Source organism: Centruroides sculpturatus, unplaced genomic scaffold (assembly GCF_000671375.1).
Source record: "Centruroides sculpturatus isolate CEXI.00-Female unplaced genomic scaffold, Cexi_2.0 scaffold2217, whole genome shotgun sequence".
Classification (NCBI taxonomy): domain Eukaryota; kingdom Metazoa; phylum Arthropoda; class Arachnida; order Scorpiones; family Buthidae; genus Centruroides; species Centruroides sculpturatus.
The window spans coordinates 46,174-61,479 of record NW_019392598.1 but is presented as its reverse complement, the minus strand read 5'-3'; the positions used below and the strand labels follow the sequence as shown (position 1 = coordinate 61,479).

Below are 15,306 nucleotides of genomic sequence, written 5' to 3'. Positions count from 1 at the left end.
TCTAAATGATTTGAAACTGTTCTGTGAGTGTGATGAATTCAATCTAAAATTAAAATTATCATTTACAAAATACTAAATATTAGTATGTAGATATTCAATATGTGATGAAAACTTATACATTTCCATACACTTATGCAATTATAGATAAATAGATGAAAAATTAAAATTATTATTTTAAGAATTTTCAGGATAAAATTATGAATGAAATGATTATCTTGTTGTTAATTATTTCTTTACTATGCAAGTATTAAAAAACTATCATTGGCCCATCTATATATGGACAACATATATTACAGAATGTTGAACATATCATATGATGATAATATTAATGTAAATTTAATAAATATATTTGAACAGAGTTTGTACTTACTATGTGGAGAACAAATATATAAAATAATTAACAATTAATACTTTATTTCATTAGACATGCATCTTTGTTATGTTTATAATAAGTGTTACACCTGTTTACACTGATACTCATGTTTTAAAATAACAAAATTATGAATACAGAAAATACAATGGTATAAAAGTATTATACCATAATTCTAACTATTTTACATCACTTTCTCAAATTCAATTTTGGAAAATAAGTTTTCTTTATGTAAATAATTTATGACCAAACATTTTTGAAAGCTAAAAGAAATTAAAATGTCAATATATGAAGCTTATCAGTAGTTATTCAATATAAAGATGACATGTAAACCTAATGTAAATATAGAAGCAATAATGTTGACGATAAACACCTTCTACATAAAATTTATAGCATTAAAAAAGTTAATTACAATTGAAAATTTAATCAAAATTATATATGATATTTAAAATAATTATCAATAGAAGAAAAAAATTTAGAATTTTTCAAAATGTTAAACCAACTTTACCTTTCATTTCTATGAAAGTACATAGTCTATAAAGAACATAGGGTACTGCATGTTTACTTTTATCATTTTGTTCTTTCAAATCTCTTAATGATGATCCAAATATCTGATGCTGTAAATTAGACTTCTTTGAACATTGCTGATCCTGACTTCTTCCAGTTTCACAATCAGCATTCTGACTCTAAAAAATTTTTTTAAAGTATTATAAATAAATACTATGTTCTAAAAACTTTCTGACTAAAACAATGTTTAAACTAACAAGTTTAGTATGTTAATTAAAATAATATAAAACATCTATTTAATTTGAGAAATTTATTTCATATAATTTGAAGAACTATAATCTGTTACCTAAAGTAGAGATTCTTCTTGCTAACAAGTAGGACTATTGTAACTAAGAGCTTCACATTCTATAACTTCGTTCTGCTCCTGTTAATTACTTGTTACCAAGTAATTGATAATTGTTTTGTAATTAAGGTTTTTGAATTATCAATTAGTAATAAAGTATACTTAGTATGTGTATATTTATTCAGATATTCAGGTTAAAAAAAAATTGATGTGTATTCTTGAACAGTAGAATAGTAACACGATTGCTTCAAAATCATATGTAAACTGTATCGACATCAGAACCACCACACATTCATGAATATTAATGTGTAAATATTTATGTATGTATTATTATAGAAAAAAATCAGGCCTGGGAGTGCCACTTCCCCTTTGAAAAAATGAGAAAAGTGAGTTGAAATACAGAATAAGTGAGTAAAAAAGTGAGTGCAATACAAGTAGCCCTTGGTTTATGCTGGCTCAATTTATGCCGATTCACAATAACTCCGCTGCGCAATTCACCATTTCGCGGTGTAATTCCCCAATTTTCCCTATGCTAGACTGATTTTCATTTCAGTGTCGGCGTATTTACCGAGCCGCAACATTGTATATTAGTTACAAAAGATTTTCTGTTTAATATTATTGGGTATGCATACATTTGCATTAAATTAATATTAAAATACTAAACATTTAGGTACCCACGAGTCAAGTTATTAAACTTAATAGTCCAACAAATGGTGTCTGAATCAATAGTGCCAATGAATGTATCCCATATCAAATCGTTCAGGAAAACACTTTACGACGCAGTAGCACTTCCAGCGATCACAAATCATCATTAGTGAGACAAATCTACTTTTCATTGGCCAGACGATATCTATCTCTTCTTAGCCACCTTCAATTTTCCTGCTCAAACTGACCTTATATATGGGCTACGGCAACCAGTGGTCGACCAATCAGTGTCTCCGCTTGTCTGTAGCTCTATGTCGGGTTAATGTATCCTTTCAACAATGGAAAGTTTGATGGATGAACTTTGTGAGTTAGACAATGATTGGGAGAGAAGTGCAAATGTAAAAAGGAGCATCATATTCGACCATATTCCGAAATTCTCAATGAAAGAAAACAAAAATGTAAACAATTAAAGATGGTCTTTAAGCCTCTGTTTTAAAAGTCTCATAGTGGCACCAACGTAAACGAGATCTGAATTAAAACAGTGGTCACTTAAAGGAATAGAATACACTCCTGTACTATTGTTACGGTTTCCTTTCTTCTTATCATTTTGTAGAATTCTATAAATCGTAGGATTACAATGATAAATTATTCTTAAATTATTCTTGTGAGCTAATTTTTTAATCATCGAGTGTAGGAAAGGTTATTAAAGATGAATACTTCTTTCCAAAAAATGTACGAGATCCGAAACTAAAATTTTTTAATAAAAACATTTCACTTTATTTTATGATAAAATACGTTTTAAAAATTAAACTTATATGTATTTTGCATTATATTGTATTAATAAACAAAATTATTTGCTTATTTTTCACTTATGTAGATCCTAACACTATACCTCACTGTAAATATGGGTTCATTTTACGCTGATTTCATTTGTGCCGGATTTTGTAGGAATGGAACTGCGGTGTAAACTGAGAGCTACCTGTAGTGACAAAACAAAGTGAAAACATGGAAAGAAAACTCAGCAAAATAGCAGTAAAAGTTTTTTATTTTTATTGTTATGGTTAAATACATTTTAAAACTTTTTGTATATACTGTAATATTTCCAGTAAACCATGAATACTTAATAAGTCTTTGGCTTCTTCTGTAAATAATCAGTCAAGAAAGATGATGTTCTTTTATTAAGATTTTTCTGAATGTTTTCAACTTCCTTCTTTTTTGCTTCCTCTTGCTTTTGAACACTTTTAACACTAGCAAGCATGACATGTGCTGCCCGTATTTCATTCATATTCTTGCTATTAATGGCCTTCTCCAGTTTTTTGTTTGCTGCTTCTAACAAAACCTGGCCTGTCTCGTGTATTTCACTTCTACTTTTTTCTGTTTTAAACTCTGCTGCAGTGCCATAATCTTTTCCTTGACATGAATAGCTCTCTTTTGATGTTCTTCAAAATTTTTCTGTGCTTCCTCTTCTGCTCTTTTTTTCTGTTTCTGTAAACTACTTTTCTTGCGAATTCCCAGTATATCTTCCTTAAAAAGTCGTAACACTTTTTGATTAACATTAGGACCATCTGATCCTATCATCAAAAGTTTGTGTAGTGACAGGTTGGCATCATCGATAGCTTTGATAATGTATGTATGCAATGTTTCTGCATCTGCCCGTCCAAGAAAGCATGTATTTAGGTGTCTGCAGACAACTTGTTCTTTTTGCTCAGACCAAAATCTAATCATTATCTGTAACTCTTTCTTACTTTCCACATTGATGGTTTCATAATAAGTAACTGTAAAAAATGAAGAGTGGATTTCTTCTAGCATTTTTTTTTTGGAAGTAGGGAGCCAATGCTTCAGTTATTAAATAGCGCAATTTCTTCTCACTCATTGATATTCCTTCAGGAAGTTTAGTTTTTGGAAGCATTGCTTGTAGTGTTGGAACCATATTATTAGAAGCAGCAAATGAGAAATTACTACATATTGTTTTCATGGCCCATATCAGTTCTGCATGGTATGCAACATCTCTTGGATTATATAAACTCACAGTTGCCAATCCTTCTCCAGTCCCATTATCAGTATTACTTGGAATTTCAGCATTTTTTGATGGGCCTGCAAAACTATCACCTGGTGCAACCAATGTCAGGTGTAACTGTCTTGGACCATAAGCACAGGTAAATTTTTGTCTGTGTTTGACAGTACCTCCATGATCAAAAAGTGCTTGGAAACCTTTTTTTACTTGTATTATGCAATTACATACTTTGCAAAATACATCAGTGTCTGAACGTACAGTTGCCCATAATCCTACTGTACAATCTGCCTTGTCCTTTTGTTTCAACCAATCAGTTCGGAATTTGCACTTTGGTAGCGTCATATTGAGTGGATTCAAACCATTACATCTATATTCTAACTTGGAACCTGCTATAAACCAACAGTTTGTCGGTATCATTCCGCTAGAGATTTTTATTGGTCGATCACAATCGAAAGAGAGTAAACACGTGTTGACCACGTGATCGGTCACTTCTCTGCACGTGTTAAAAATAGAACAGAATAAAAAAATTACCAATAAAATAAAGCAATACTTAGAAAATTACTTTTTGCATGTTTTACCAATTCTATTTGATCATTTAAATATATATAATTTGTCAAAAATTAACATTAAATGTAAATTATTTAGATCTACACAAACTATATTTACAATTGAATAGTTTAACGTATTTCAAAATTTTATTTGTATATAAATTTTCCATTTTTGTAATGTGATTATTATATTAATTTGAAATAAAATTAACAACTCTTATTACGAACAAAATCAAACGATAATAAGCAGAAAACGAAACTTTTATGAGCACGATCGGAAACTGTTTATTTTTTAAAATGCTTCGAGATTGATTTAAAAATAAATTAATAAATCCGAAATAAACAGATTTCAAATAGAATAAGTAAAATAATATTTTATTAATGATTTCATAAATAACGAGGAACTTTTTCCTGCAGATGTTCCCTCACCGCCGAAACCGAAACTAACCCTTTACAAATAAGTGCTATAAATAGACTCTCAACTCTGCCTGCATGAAATATAGACCTAACCAAATTAATCAAGATCGACAAGTACTTTATCCGCACCTTCCCAAATAATATGTTTCAATTGATTTGACTTCAATTTTAATTTACATTAATTAATTTTGATTTTATTTTTAATTTTAGCTACGGTTTCGGTTTTTGTTTCGATATAAAGAACAGTTTTAAAATTTTAATTTAATTTTAAATTTAAGTTAAATATTTTTAAATTTAATTATTATTTTTTGTTTTAATTAAGGCTGTGTACACACTAGGCGTTTTTAAACGCGCGTTAGCTCGGCTTTCGACGAGCGTTAATAGAGCGTACGCACTGGCTCAGCTTGGAAATGGACGTGAAAGTAATTGCTTGTGTGCCCCTCCTCCATCGTCGCTATAAAAGACGATGGCAGAGGCAAAGAGAATTTTGGGTGCACCCAATATTACGAGATAGACTGACACATGGAATGTTCGCGACGTTGTATCCAAAACTAAGACAAAATGAACCCAAGTTTTTTAATTCTTTTAAAATATCTATAAAATCATTTGACAATGGTTGGTCTCTTTTAGATTTCATCAATAAATAGATCAGTATCGAAATGATCGTTCTCCATTTCGGCCAACGTACGTCCACTCTACCCGAAAACGCGCGATCGAATGTACAGTAACATGGCAGCACATATATCTCAAAGCGCTCGGCTGACGCCCGCAAAACGCGCGTTTTAACAAAAATCTATCAACGCGCGTTTGACGCGCGCTTGGCCAAAAGCGCGCGTTTGAGTGTGTACGCCTATGTAGAACTCTTGGTTCTTTAAAACGCGCGTTTAAAAACGCCTAGTGTGTACACAGCCTTACTGACTACCTAGTTACGTATAAATACAGACGATAACTTAACAACACTGAGCGGCAGTTGCGATTTTGAGTCCCGCTCGGGCGGAGTATTTTTTTCCATAAAAATCTAGTCCGATAGTTCAATAATTCGGCAGATCGTCTGGCTTTAAAACTATTTTTGATTGGTCCCACATCTTCCTAATTTTTAAGCACGTAGAAATGACCAAAAAAGTGAGAAAAGTGAGAAAATGACCTGAAAAGTGAGAAAAGTGAGGATACTTCAGAAAAGTGAGTACAAGTGAGAAAAGTGAGCGACTCCGAGGCCTGAAAAATCAATATGAAAAGTATTGACTTGCAAAGAAATTAGTTAAAACCTTATTAGCACAAATGATTGGCTTAATATTGGGCCAATATTGAATTCATTATTTTTACACTGATCAATAGTACCAATGAAAATACAATCTTTAGTCAATGTTTCATTTCAATATCATAACAAATGCTTCCAATTTTAGTCAGTCTATAAAATTAAATATTTTTAAAATTAACTTAATTATTTATACAGATTTTCATAAACTTATATAAATTATTGCATTATTTTCAAATAATTTCAATGTTTCTTTGAAATATCATCACTATTACTTTCACTTCACTTTAAGGAAGGTCTTCTCGGAAACTTTTGTGAATTGTTTTTAAGGATTGCTTATGGTGTAGAAATGGCAAAAGGATAGACAGAAGCAAGGTTTTTTTACCTTTGTGAATATGTCGTTTTGTATTTATACACTTATTAAATAAAAAAATAATCACTTTAAATTGTTTAATTACAGAGTGCTCAATTAAGAACTACTTTGTCATTTGAGAGAAATTTTTTAACCTTCCTGAATATTTTTGTAAAATACAACTCTATACAAAAGAGTTGTATAGAGGATCAAAGGACAAAGGACTAAATTCATTGACAGTATAACATAAGTAAGTATTCAATGTACTGTACATAATCACTAATTAACAAAAAACATGTAATTGTCAGTACTGTCAAAGCTTGCAGCATCTGGAAAGGCAATATTCTATAGACTAATGGCATAGTCTTCTATACATTTTTATGACCCTTAAAATAAATGATGTAAACTCCACCATTGCTGGGTACTTCAGCCATTATATTAATTTAATGTAATATAATATATTAAGCTGTACTAAGGAAATTATCTTATAAAATTTGCAAACATTACAACTCATGATTTGATAGTACAATTAAAGAGGGCAGTTGATATTTGCCCAAAATGCATTTTGTAGAAAACCCATAAAAGAAAATAAAGATAAAAGAAGCAGTATAAAATAGATACATGCCATTTATTGAAGAAGATCAGTATAAAATATTGTTCCAATACAGTTATAAAACATTGTACCAATGTACCAATATTATACAAAAATACTGGTATAAAAACTCAAAACATCTCAATACTGAAGCAATACTAGAAAACAAAATGGAAATAATATTGAAATACTGTATTGAATTACAGTATTTCAATATTATTTCCATTACAACCTTAGCCCAATATTTCTGTGATGCTGAGAAATGATGAATATATTCTCATTTCTTTTAAAGGGAAGAGAGTATTTTATCATAACTATTCTACAAACAATAAACAAGCATTAGATAAATTGCATGCAAAACATTAAAATTATTATTAAGAATATTTTAAATTTAAAATCTCATATGAAAAAATATTACTTCTGTTCTATGAAATACATAAATTATCAACATAATTTTTGTAACATTGTATTTCAGATGTATAAATCATTTTTCAGTTTACATGCCTTAGAAAGATCAACAGATTATGAATTTAATATTAAAAATAAAATATTCTCAGTTGCTAAATCCCTCTTTTTTTTTAAGGTAATGTAACAGCACTACATATCTCTAACCAGCAATTCTCAAATCATTACATACTGAGGCCAAATGCATTTTCCTAATTTTTTATTAACTAATAAAACAAACTTTAAATGAATCACTACAAGTCTGTAAAGAAGATTTAATGATCTAAGAAAATTACAATTCAAAGCAATCTTATCTATTTTTAAAAAAACTTACAATCCATTTTATGATAAACAGATACTTTTATTACTGATGTTATATTTATACATACCTATGTTGAAGCATTCTGGCTAAATTATTAAGTTTGTACTATTAAGTTAAGTACTATGAAACTTGCATGTATAACAAAATATGCAATCTGATTTTATTAATTTATTTCTGTATATAAAAAATTTATTTATATATATATATATTGGTTTTTACATTGTAAATTATGTAACATATGTTAAATTCATATCTAAAAAGCTTCAAATATTTCAAAACTCATATTTTTTTAATCTAAACACTATTAGAATTCTTTCAAGATATATATCACAAAAGAACACTTTGCTTTTATCTTTCTTTACAAATCAAAAATTATCATCTTTTTATTCAGATCTTTTTTACTTTCTTTACTGTTTGAAAAATTGAATATATTAATAAATTACATCCCATATTTTTTTGAATAATTGTTGAAAGCCAATTAAAAGTACAGTGTACCTCAGTATATGTCTGCTTTAAAATACGTCCTGTTTGGATGAAACAAATTTTGCTCGGTATATGACTTTTGTTCAGTATACGACTTAAATTCAATTATACGCGCTATCTACAAACAAGTAGTACTATCGATGTACTAGACCAGACTAGATGTTCATGGTGCCACGGTTTATAACTTTGTTAAATTTCTTTTTATTTTAATATGTAAGTAAAATGTTGTTATTTTTATTAATCATGAATTGCAAAAAGGCAACAGAAAAATAAAAAAAAATGACTAGAATCACAATGGAACTGAAAAAAGAGATTGTTGAGAAATATGAAGGTGTGTTCGAGATTTTAACTGTTTCATACCGTATTCCGAGAACGACGATATTGACAATCGTGAAAAATAAAGGCATTATTAAATTTGCTAACATTGCAAAAGGGGTTAAATCAATTTCTAAACAGAGATCGAAGACATTAGATCATGTCAAGAAATTGCTTTTGCTTTGGATAACTGAAAAACAGTGCGCTGGAGACAGCATATCGGAAGCAATTATTTGCGAGAAAGCTAAAAAGATACATGCTGATCTCATGAAAAATCAAGCAAGAACTAGCTAGGAAAGCGAGGTGTTTAAAGCCAGCCATTTTTTTTTTTTACATGAAAATGGATTAATCATTTTTACATTACTTCTTATGGGAAAGGTTGGTTTGGTATACGTCCTATTCGGTATAAGTCCAAACACCAGGAACGGATTAAGGTCGTATACCGAGGTTCCACTGTACTTATAAAATTACTTTAGTGTTTTTAATTTGTTACTTTAATATTAAATTTTAAAAAAATTAATCATGCATCTGATTGTTTTCATATACAATTAATAAATAAATATAATTGTTAATTGTCAGAATTATTGATAGAGAATATAATTAATCTATTAAGTCAGTTTTAAAATATTAAAAGTTAAACATTTTTTTATTATGCAACAATGAAGAAATCCATTTATATCTATTTGACACATTAATTATATAATTAAGAAATAAAATGTGTAATCAAATTTTAATGACTACTCATTAACAAAAATTACAGCACAAACTTTTTCTATAATATAAATTCACATACTTGATATCAATATATTTCATAACAATTTCTATTAAAACAATTTAAATTCAATTATCTTCAATTTTTTAATTACATAATTAAATTACTATACACAGTTACCTCTGACAGAGTTGTCATTTCTATAACATTAACTTGAGCACAAGAAGGATTCCGCATTCTTTCCCATAAGCAGCTGACTAATCCTGATACTACAGCTGCAAGGGAATGTGGTACCCTAATAAAATAATGAGATATTTAAGAATTTTTTAAATTATTAAGTAAATATATTTTATATAAATATAAAATATTTGTATGAATATAAGTAAACATAATAAGACCATTACATACTCATTAACTCAAGCATTTATCTTATATAAAGAAGCTGAAAAGAACAGAACTAAATAATTAATTTATCATAGATACAGTTTAAAATTAGAATTAATCTAAAAAGGACTACATCAAATTTTCTCATCATCAACCATTATTTTCATTTTTTTAAATACACCCTCATTGGCAAAGTTATGCACAAGATAGAATTGCCTGATTATTATACATCTACCTCTCAGATAAGCATGTAAGATTAAAGTTAAGATCTGACTGTATGCCAGATAATGACAACAGTTTTAAATTACTGCTCTATATCCTATAAAAATGATCACAAAGGTTCAGGTGTTCATTTATTTGAACACAGTGAGATACTTTCAATGTACTGTAGAATCTTGCTTTAACAGATCACCTGGACTATCAAAAATCATCTGTTGATCTGATAATCCACTGTATCACGAACAACAATTTCCTGCACAAGCAGGAAAATATTCATTATTTGAAAAAATTTCCATTTTAATCCTCTACATAAAAGATATACCTGTACTTGAAATTATTCAGTCTTTTGAGATCTCCATCCTTTATTCTATAGAAACACACATTACAAGATCATATACAGCAGAGTCCCATACAATGAGGAGATATGTATATGTTCTGCATTATAAAAAATCCTGTTATCGAGACATGAATTATCAAACAATTTTATGCAAGTTTAAACATATGCCTAGAAGCTGAAAATATATACCTCTGGATGACAAAATTAGAATTTTGTATGAGTACTAATCACAAGTTTTTTGGTCATGTTATACAAATTCACATTATAGCGGAGAGCATTATACATGCATTCACTGTATTATGCCATGCATGTGTACAACAAAGCTGACAAAAACTATATATACTGTAAGCACAAAAAGAGGCAAAGTACATATACTCATTAGCACTTCATTTGACTTCATGATCTGTTTTGATGATGTATTCAATCAGCAGAAAAGCCACAACTGCTTGATATTAACAATCTTATGTACATGTTATTCGTCTAAGCAGAAACTTGTCAGGAAGGCCTTCATGATTTGGAAAGACTCAATTTGCTTTGCTAAATTTCAACACTATATTAGTACAAGCATCAGAATATTCACTAAGTGGTTCTTCCTCAATAATATAAGTCTGCTGACTCTCTTTGTACAATCTTCAAATACCAGACATGTCTGTACAATGCCATCAAAGAAATTACACACAGCTGACAAAATTTGAAAAATATTACATCATCAGGCTAAGAGAAATAGAATAGCCATTTCACAAAATTGCCTGCCATCTGGGCTGTTCTATCCTGACTATGAGGAGGTGGTGGTATTTAAGCAGTGGATATGTAAGCCTGCCTGCTATGTATGCAAACACACACAGCAGGCAGGATGTTCCAGACACAACAGCAACAGAAATGATCTGATCATGTCATAAGCACAAACAGTTGCAAAAGTATCTTTGTTCACTATCTAGAGACAGCTGAAAGCCTTGCTACAGAACCCTATCTCTTCTGTACCATTGGCAAGCAACTAACAGAGGCAAATTTGTATGCATGTTTCCTTTAGTACCTCAACATTGTTGACTTTGTTTTCAGTGGTATCATGATAAAGAAACATGGACTGCTATGAACTGACAGCATATCTTTAACATTAAATTTCAGTTTTGTTTGAGGACATATGACCACTGTGTTGGTATGGAGGACCACTAGTCATATCTTCAATCTTTACTATTGGGCAGCACATTCCCCCATGTTGGTATGCTAGTCTGAGGTGCTATCTTATAAAAGTTGATTACCCCTAGTACTGAAACAAAGGACATTTATGGCATAGTAACATGCTTAGGAAATCCTACACCCTAATTTGTTGCCTTTCATGCATGATGGCAGGACTGCAAACAGCCATTTTCCAGCATGATAATGCCTGGATGTTTTTCAGACTAGGGTTTTTCAGGAATGTCTATTACATTGCCATACTTACTTGGCATGCCTGATCTCCAGATTTATTGCCCATTGAGTATTTGTGAGATCAGACAGGACTCCAGCTTCACCATTTACAAGAATGAGAGATCTACAATAGCAGTTGTAGATCTATCATCATCTGTGAGCAAATCTATTGCAGGATAGAATATGGTGCTTGTAAGTCTCCATGCATGACACTATCACCACATATATCCTGGAAGAAGAGATCCTACAGGATACTAAAGATTTATTTAAATTATACCATTGTTCTGAGGAAACTGTACCATTGTTATGTTATTATAATATCTTACTAACATTTTGTTCATGTTAATAAAAACTTTCATTAAATTCAAATGCCTCCTTAGTACATAAACTTTTTCATTAACGATTATATTGAATCATTGTTTCAGTACTAATACTATTATTAAAATTACATTTAAAATTAAATATTTTAATTTAGAAAGTTAATTGTGTAATTCATTCTTAAAATAAGAGGAGCTTGTGATATTTATGATAAATCTACCAGTTTTATTAACATATAGGCTAATAGAATTGATAGATTATATAGTTATACAGGAAATTCTTGTTAATATGAACTCAGTTCAAAATCCTGTTAGTTTGTAACTGTACTTTTGTCTCTGCTGCGGATAGAGAGATTTGCATGTTAAGGAATTTGATTAATTCAAAATACAGCTACTTTAAAATTCAAAGTGAAAGTTCTCTCTGAACTTTGATTTAAACAATTAGTTAACATACTCTTATCAAAGTGTCTCTATAAGAGAACAATAGACCAAGAACAGTTATGCTACCTGGACCTTTTGTCCAATCTCCTCTTCCAGTATATTTAAAATTATGATATAACCATTACTATGGTGCCAACTGTAGATGCATTCAGCACCCTTGTTCCGTAAACTCCCACATAAGGCATTCAGCCGGCCATTGCATTCCCAGCAAGGCATATATATAAATATAAACATCTTACTAAACTCAATACATTGCAATAACACACCTTCAACTGCTGTCTTCCAGCTTATTCTAAAATTATTTAATTATATCGAGAACAACTCTAATCTGGTCAATATGACTTTGAATTTACAGTAATGCATTTTTGGGTGTCACCTTATCCATGGACTAATCTTTTTCTCTCTCATCTCATAAAATACAACTGGATTTTAGGATTGCTAGATTGGGCTATGAGTAGCAGAAAGATATTTGTAGGGCTCTAGGCTACTACATTTGGGCAATGTATTACTTTTTGGGCTACTTTAAAAATAATTTGGGTGACATTTTGAAGAATTCTACTACTTTACTTTTTATAAAACCTATCTGGCAACCTATGAGGTTCTCATCGGACACTTGGCTGTTTACCTTCACATTTATATTATTATTATGTTGGGTTTAGTGGGTTTTACTCGGTTCACACCGGTGGCTGTGTACTATGCTGGACCAGAGTCAAGGCATAGCAACCAAAACAAAACTAAAATTAAATAAGTGTGTCAGTGTCTGTATTCAGGAATTTCCTAACAATGTGGCATGTATTCAATATAGTGGCCTTCTGTAGTGTTACGTATGTATTTCTACTCAATTCTAATGTTCCCAGGCTTTTGTGTAGTGTGTATGGTATCACACCTGTACAGGAGAGAACAACAGGTACAATAACTACCTTATCCATCCTCCACAGATGCCTTATTTCCTGGGCAAGTTCTGTGTACCTGCTAATTTTTTCAGTGCATGTGTTTTGTACATTGTGAGTGTTTGGAACGGCTATGTCTATAATGTATGTAATTTTATTGTGTTCGTCAATGAGTGTGATGTCTGGTCTATTGTGGTAAATTGTTTTATCTGTAATTATGGTTCTGTCGTAGTACAGTTTGTGTGTGTTGTTTTCCAATACTGTCTGTGGAATATACTTGTAGTATGGTTTGTGGATGTCTAATAATTTGTGTTTGTTTGCAAGCTCTTGGTGTATTATATTTGCTACTTGATTGTGTCTATGTAAGTAATCTGTCTGTGCCAAGAGCTTGCACCCAGATTTGATGTGTTGTATAGTTTCTGGCATGATGTGACACTTTCTGCATGTGTCATTTGTGAGTGTTGTATCTTTGAGTATGTGTTTTCTGTAGTTTTTAGTATTTATGACCTGATCCTGTATGCCAATCATGAATCCTTCCGCCTCCCCAAAGAGGCATCCCCGATCTAACCAGCTGTTTGACGCACTTTTGTCAACAAAATCCTGGGCCAGGTCATAAGGATGCCTGCCATGGAGTGCCTTTCGAGCCCACGATTGCTTGATGGTGTCTGCTTTTTATGTGTTGTGTCATGTCTGTGTGATGTGAGTGTAACTTTAATTGTGTGCTATTTGAGTCTGCTAGAGTTACTGCTTTATGTAATTGTGATGTTTCTTGTTTCATGTAGAAAAACTCTCGCAGTGACTGTATTTGTTTGTAGTGAAGGTTAACTATGTCAATCAGGCCACGTCTGCCTTCTTTACGTGGAAGGGATAATCTTTCTGTAGCGGATTAGGATGATATTGTTTATGCTTAGTAAGTGTTGTTCTTGTTTTCCTTTGGAGTTGCTCGAGATCTGTGTGAGTCCAATGTATAACTCCAAAAGAGTACGAGAGTACTGGGACGACATATGTGTTTATTGCTTTAACTGTGTGTTTTGCATTTAGCTGTGTTGTGAAAATGGCATTTAACCTACTTTGGTATTCTTCAATTAATCTTTGCTTTATTTGTGTATGTTCCGTTAGTTTGGCCTGTTGGAATCCTAAATACTTGTAGAACTCGCCCTCTTCCATGGATTCAATAATGTCTCCATTTCCAAGTGCAAAATCTTTCTTCAGGATTCCTTTTTCTATGTGTAGTTTTTTGCATTTGTCTAAGCCAAACTCCATTTGTATGTCCTTGGTGTATGAATGTGTGATTTGTAGGAGTTGATGAAGTTGTTTCTGTGTGAATGCATAAAGTTTTATGTCATCCATGTACATGAGATGTGACAGTGTAAACTGTGTTGTTTTTTCATGTCTGATATGGTAACCATAATGCGTGTTGTTTAACATGTTAGATAATGGATTCAGGGCTAGGCAGAACCAGAGAGGACTCAAGGAATCTCCTTGAAAAATTCCTCGCCTGATGAATATTTTGTTTGTTTGTAGTGTTACTAACCCTGAGATGCAGTGTTGTTCTCCAGTGCTGCATGTGTTTTCAAAGAATGCAATGAGTGATAGATGTATTTTGTACATTTGTAGAATATGTAGCAGCCAATTGTGTGGAACACTGTCGAATGCTTTTCTGTAGTCTATATATGCCATGTGTATGTTTCTGTGTTGTTTGTGTGCTTGCCATAGAATGACTGAATCTATGAGTAATTGTTCTTTGCATCCTCTGTGATTTCTACAGCAACCTTTTTGTTGTTCCGTAAGAATGCCGTGTTCTTCAACATGTTTGTATATTTTGTTTGTGATACATGATGTCAATAATTTGTAGTGTTGGAAGGCATGTAATTGGTCTGTATTGTGTGGGGTCTGTGGTGGTGGTGTTTTTAGGTTTCATGTAGGTGATGCCCTGAGTAAGAAATTTTGGCATGTCTTGTGGATTGATGATGATGTGTGTTAGATGTTTAG

General features: G+C 31.2%; 1 long non-coding RNA gene and 1 pseudogene across 1 annotated transcript in view; both read right to left on the bottom strand.

Annotated features, from left to right (window-relative positions):
* Positions 1 to 857: 857 nt before the first annotated feature.
* LOC111617635 overlaps positions 858 to 15,306 on the bottom strand; it is a 57,557-nt gene continuing 43,108 nt past the window's right edge. Inside the window, exons 3-4 of the long non-coding RNA XR_002755455.1 lie at positions 9,500 to 9,614; positions 858 to 1,056 (exon numbers count right to left, since the gene is read on the bottom strand). This is a non-coding gene — a long non-coding RNA (uncharacterized LOC111617635). The remainder of the gene's footprint in view (positions 1,057 to 9,499; positions 9,615 to 15,306) is intronic.
* Positions 1,143 to 5,376, bottom strand: LOC111617634 (annotated as a pseudogene).